Raw genomic sequence first — 6,819 nt, forward strand, 5'->3', positions numbered from 1 at the left:
AAGAGATATTTGCTAAAACAGCACCCACATGTTGAAAATGTACGTGGACTTCAGATCTCATTGTTAGCTATTTCTATTTGAAAACCGTTTTTATATTTACGGGGCAGCATGCACAGTACACTAAGACTAAGTACTGTCGCAGTGGGCACTATGGCCTATTAGCAACACAGGCCAACAGGGCATATTTGCCACAGTTGTGGCACTTTGCCACAAAGGATAATAAGGTGGATGTTTCGATGACACCTTCTTGCAGGAACTAGGCCAACAGAGCATTCCTCAGCACAGGGTGCTATTGGATGGCAAACTGTTCAAGGTGCTATGCTTGTATATTAAACTTGGGAAAGATACAACCAAGACTTTACAACATGCGTTGAACAGTGCTGCAGAGTTGTAGCAGCCAATCAGCTTGCAGCAGTCTAAATTCTAGCCGGATGCCATGGCATATAGTACTCCATTGGTTTGCTATTAGTGTATATTCACAGAAGAATGAAGGCAGGAGTTGTAAAAAAGACTTTACCAAGAGTAAGCTCACGTTCTTTTTTACATTGTCCCATTTGGTTCTAGACTATCCCTAGTTTACAACATTGTAGATCTGAGTATCAGTGGGAATAGTAATTAAAATCACCAATGCAAGTGAAAAACTGACAGTTGAGAAAACATTGCCTTTGTTTAGCTAATATAGAACTAAACCACATCTGCTGCTTTAATAAAGTGATAATACATATCATATAGATGCCATTCAGGTATAGGCATTCAAGGAGTGCCAGGGCATATTAACCACATAAGGGGTTCAGCTCAAATCTTGGCTTAAAATAAGCATTCCCTAATATTGTTTTACATAACAAAGGACATAAAAAAGTCTGTCATCGAAAGATGCTTTGTTTGACTGATATTTGTTTTTATCAAATACGTATGACATATCAAAAGGGCTATGGCTGTAAGTGCAACTGTGGATTTTTCGGGTCAGTAAACCAGCAGTCTATGTGAAGCTTCAGATATTTCCACCTAATGACTGACTTCACATCACTTTAAAATTATCACAACATAAACTTTTCTGCTATCATACAAAAGTGTTGAAAGTCCAGTAGCAGGCCTGTCCTCCTACGGCCCATTTAAGAAGTCTTATACTACATCTTTCTGGGTATGTCCATAGTCTGAAGATCTGTAGGAAACTCAAAACTGAAATTCAGTTTGCATGTGACCATATGGGTTCACCTGCTTATCACTGCTGGCATTCACAAAACGCCTTGTATTTTTTTTAATGAATAAGACATTGACTTATTTAACGAGGTGGGACGGCAATGTCACAAACTTCACCTCTTTTAATCAGAGAATGCCTTGTATTCATAAAAAAAAAATACAAAAGGGGCTTTTTGTAATTGATGGTGATGCTGAGCAAGTGACCCCCTCAAGTCACTATGCAGAAGGTAAACTTCTTGGCATAGGACCCCGAAGATCACTGTTATCACTGTAATAGCGCTGATAAAGTGATTGTCACCTTTTAAAGCGGTCCCTCAGGTATGAGATATGCATACTTATATTAGTTCAAGCTAAACCATGTATGTATGCAATAGAAGTCATACCTAGACTTTAGCTTTAGTTGGGTCAAACTACCACAGAGACAGATTCCAGCTTTGTCAATACATGTACAGCCATCATAAAGCTCTCTAGCATGCAAGGGGCTCCATCCTATAGTGCTAGGAAAATACACTGAAGATCCCTTAAGGGAAATCTGTACCGAAAGTATAGAAAAGCTGTTACTGCTGACCATACCTTCCAAAAAGGCGTATTGCTTGGCTGCTATGTTAATCCAGTGGCTTTAATACTTAAAAAAAAAAAAAACTGAGCTGGGACAAGTATACAGTTCATAAGGTTGATGTCACTCAGCATTGGCAGTCCACATATATCTTACAGTACAGGTTTTATTTAACATTAGGGCAAGGCATGTCGAAGTTATACAAAGACACCGCACCTCTGAGGTAAGTTCTTTTCTTTCTAGGTTCAGTGGAGATTAGAGATGGTATTAACTTACAGGAGGTTATATATATGACAGTTCAAATGGAGCTTTAAATGGATGGCCACCACTATCCACACAGATTTAGGTGAGCCCACTATGCAGTACCAGTAGCTCTGTTCAACTTGTGCTGAGTCTGGATGAGCTAGGACCAGAGACATAAGCATAGTCTCTGTGTACATGAAGCCAAACAACATTCTTTCTGGCAAGGGTGAAAGCTAGAATGTAGGTTATAGATATTGTAAAATACCACACTCGGCCCCAAACTAAGAACTTAGCACTCTAGAGAATGCAGTGTTGCATACGTTGCTTGGTATGGTGTACTGGGCCAAAATATCCTTCAAATGAAGTATATAGAACCATTCCATCTAGAATGTAGCTACCCTAGAACTTGTGATAAAGAATGTATTTATTACATAGACCAAAGAATAAAATATATTGCAGAAGACAAAGTGTAGTTTGAATATTAAAGAGTTACAGCATGTAAAGACACATGATCATAATATATATGAAGATCTTATGTGTTTGTGTATGGATGGAATGTAGACTGACCGGGATAAACTCTGGTCTGCAGGTGCATGAAGTAATTTCTTTAATACATATATTTAAATGGAGATTCTAATTATAGGGGAAAAGATATACAGAGGGATCCATCTTAATTATGATCACTGAAAAGAGTTACATTCTCCATCAAATGTGTTGCCATAAACTGAAATTCATGAACAAATTTACCATTAAACTTCCAATTCAAGATTACAAATGAATAGTTGTACTGCAGTAAAGCGTGTTGGAAAGATAGGAACAACCAATCATATGTAATTTTTCTGGTGCTGTTGAGAAAAAAAATAAACAAGCATTTGGATGCTTTGGGATAAAGAACATTGCAAACACTCTGTACATCACTTGGTTATTGAATAAGTGATGAGTGCTATCATCTTTTAGATAAATGAAGTTCTACCTGTATTACTAGGGGCAGGACAGAATGCTTCTTTATGACAAATAACCACATTTTCCATTCTGTATCCTACACTTGCATCCTATATCTTTCTGACTGCACCCTGGCTAGTGCTACTCTCCTTTACGTCTTCAGAAAAGACTTGTAAACACATAATCTTAGAAGATTTTGAAACACTCCCATAAGGCTGAATTCTTGATGTTCAACTCACAGTGCTAATCCATACCAGACTGGTGCATCTTAGTGTGTATGTATTACAATAATGGCAGGACCTTCATGCTGCCGTCAACCTTCCCTTCACATTACCTATTAAAATCAAGAATTTTGTATTTAAAATGATATGGGCTACTGTCATTTTTGTTCGCTTTTTATGTGACTTGTAAATGTAATGTCAACAGTGAAAGTTAAGTAGTTAAAGTGACACGACACAATATCCTTATTCTCCTGAAATAATCCATACACAGACACTATCCTTTAATTTATTACTTTTCATGAAATTGTTTCCTACTGTGTTTTTCTGCCTCCTTGTAATGTCCTCTGTAAGATTCCAAACTTCCCCTTTTCTCCCTCAATTCTGTTTAAAACAAGTGGTGCATGTTAGTTGTGGTCAAGTACACTGCTCTGTGTACACTACAAATCCCATAGTCCATAGTTCCTAGTCCATCTTGGCAGCAAGGAAGACAGGATGGTTACATTTCTACATACAGTGGGACCAGGAAGAACGAATAAAGCCACCCTCTAACAGGAATTTGTATTACAGCAAAAAAAAAAACTGGAATTTGTAAATTTGGAAGTTTTGTGTCACTTTTAGTAAACCATGGCTATGGGGAGTAGGCGGCTGTTCTTGCAATACAAAAAAATGGGTTTAAGGGATTTCAAGAAAACATTTCCTTGGTTAAAAGGCAATAAATAAGACATGGTAATGCATGGTACAGGATGTTCCTGCTACTCTTTATTCTTATGGGCCTTAAAAAGTACATTACTTGACCCAAAAACATTGCATGCAGTATTTCTCTTTCATTTATTAAAGGACATGGCCAGATCAGTAGATGGTGACCAGCAGGTTATTGCACCACCTGCAAGGGAAAGAGGCTAGGTACAATAGCAAAAAAGCAGAGAACAACTCACCGGAGGCCCTCCATCTGCAACACTCATATCAGTTTTTTGTTCCTGCTGACAATTTCTGTCTTCAGTCAAATGCAGGCCAGATATAAAGATCCTGGTAGTCTCCCCAACACTGCTTTGACGCATGCAGTTTCCTGCCTGGGGGGAATTGGCTGGTACAGCTTTGCACCGCAGTAGTGTAGCTCAGACAATTTTTGACTCTCATTGGGTACATACAAAGGATGCTTGATTAGACAGACAAAGTTTTTTTTTTTTTTAAATAAATATTACTCATCAAAAGGGCTAAGGCTGTAAACACAGCTATGGATTTTTTCTGGTCAATAAACCAGCAGTCATCTGAAGCTTCAGATATTTCCACCTAGTGACTGACTTCACATTAATTTATTATTACGACAACATAAACTATTCTGCTACCATACAAAAGTGTTGGAAGTCCCATAGCAGGCCTGTCCTCCTATGGCTCATTTTAGAAATCTTACACTACATCTTTCTGGCTATGTCCATAGTCTGAAGATCTTCTTTACAGGATGTCTCCAACTTACAAACTGACCTCAATGCACTGTTTCATTGGACAACTATGGGGCAAATGAGGTTTTAATGTTTATGAATGTAAAGTTATGCACTTGGGAGCTAAGAATATGCATGTTTTATACATACTATGAGGAGTACAATTGGGGGAATCCATAGCGGAGAAGGATCTGGGTGTTCTGGTAGATCATAAGCTTATTAAAAGCAAGCAAAGCCAGGCTGCGGTTTCCAAAGCAAGCAAAGTCCTTTCTTGTATTAAGAGAAGCATGGACTCCAGAGAGAGATATAATTTTGCTCCTGTACAAATCATTAGTAAGACCTCGTCTAGAATAAGCAGTTCAGTTTTGGGCACCAGTTCTCAAAAAGGATATCGGGGAACTGGAGAAAGTGCAGAGAAGGGCAACCAAACTGATAAGAGGCATGGAGGAGAGATTAAAGAGAAATATGATCAACATGTATAATACATAAGGGGTCCATATAGTGAACTTGGTGTTGAGTTATTCACTTTCAGGTCATTACAGAGGACAAGGGGGCAATCTTTACATCTAGAGGAAAAGAGATATAGTCTCCAAATATGGAAAGTGTCTTCACAGTAAGAGCTGTGAAAATGTGGAATAGACTCCCTCCAGAGGTGGTTTTGGCCAGCTTAGTAGATTGCTTTGAAAAAATGCCTGGATTCTTTCCTAGGTGTACATAGTATAACTGGGTACTAACGTTTATAGGTAAAGTTGATCCAAGAAATATCCTATTGCCTCACTGGGGATCAAGAAGACATTTTTTCCTCTGCTGTAGCAAATTGGATCATGCTTTGCTGAAGTTTTTCACCTTCCTCTGGATCAACTAGGTAAAGGGTTGTGTACAGTATATGAGATTGTATGGTTGTGTTTTCTTTTTTGTTTGTTTTTTATTTTTTTTATTGGTTGAGCTAGATGTCTTTTTTTCAACCTGACTAACTATGTAACTATCTGTAGGTAACTTAAACCTGAAGTTCAGGTATGATCTTTATTGCATAGTTACATTGGTCCAGCTTGGACCAGTGAAAGTATGTTTATCCCATACCTGAGAGACCACTGAGGCAGGGGGACAATCACTATATTAGTTGCTAGAGGAGTTGTCAGCGGCTTAACCTGCACATGAAAAGAGGCTATGATGGCCCCTTTTAACCTCTTCCCGACCGCCCCGCCGCCTATTTACTGCAGCAGTGCGGCCCTCCTGCGCAAACCGACGTAGACCTAAGTCGGTCGCGCGCCTGCAGCTCGCCCTGCCGGTGGCGCGCTCCCGCCCCCATTCGGCAGCGGGGATGCCGATGCACGGGCAGGCAGCTCCGATTGCCACCTGACACCCGTGATCGCTCCCCGCTGAGAGAGAAGAGCGGTCAGCCGTTGTAAACACAGCTGACCGTTCTCCCTGGAATGATTACAGAGCGCCTGTGATCCTTCTATATAGAAACACAGGTCTCTATGATCATTTCCCTCCCCTAGGCTCACATTTAACCCCTTGATCACCCACAGTGTTAACCCCTTCCCTGCCAGTGTCATTATTACAGTAACAGTGCATATTTATAGCACTGATTACTGTAGTAATGTCACTGGTCCCCCCAAAAGTGTCAAAAATGTCAGTTAGGGGTCCGATCTGTCCGCCGCAATTTCGCAGTCCCGCTAAAAATCACAGATCGCCGCCATTATTATTAAAAAAAAAAAAATCAATAAAAAGGACATAAATCTTTCCCGTAGTCAGTAGACGCGATAACTTTTGCGCAAACCAATCAAAATACGCTTATTGTGATTTTTTCACCAAAAATATGTAGCAGAAAACAAATTGGCCTAAATTTTTTTAATTTTCATTTTGAGAATGTTATATAGCAGAAAGTGAAAAATATTGTTCTTTTTCAGAATTGTCGCTTTTTTTTGTTTATAGAGCAAAAAATAAAAATCGCACAAATGATCAAATACCACCAAAAGAAAGCTCTATTTGTGGGGAAAAAAATGACATCAATTTTATTTGGGTACAGCGTCGCATGACCACGCAATTGTCCGTTAAAATAATGCAGTGCCGAAACGCAAAATATGGCCTGGTCATTAAGGGGGAAAATCTTCCAGTCCAGAAGTAGTAAAGGACGTAAGGGAGACCATTAAAGCTGAGGAGCCTCCTTCTACATCCACTGTCCCTTATGCACCCACAAGCGTAACAGGTCCCC

This window comes from Pelophylax lessonae, assembly GCF_965119305.1.
Source record: "Pelophylax lessonae genome assembly, chromosome: 2".
NCBI lineage: Eukaryota > Metazoa > Chordata > Amphibia > Anura > Ranidae > Pelophylax > Pelophylax lessonae.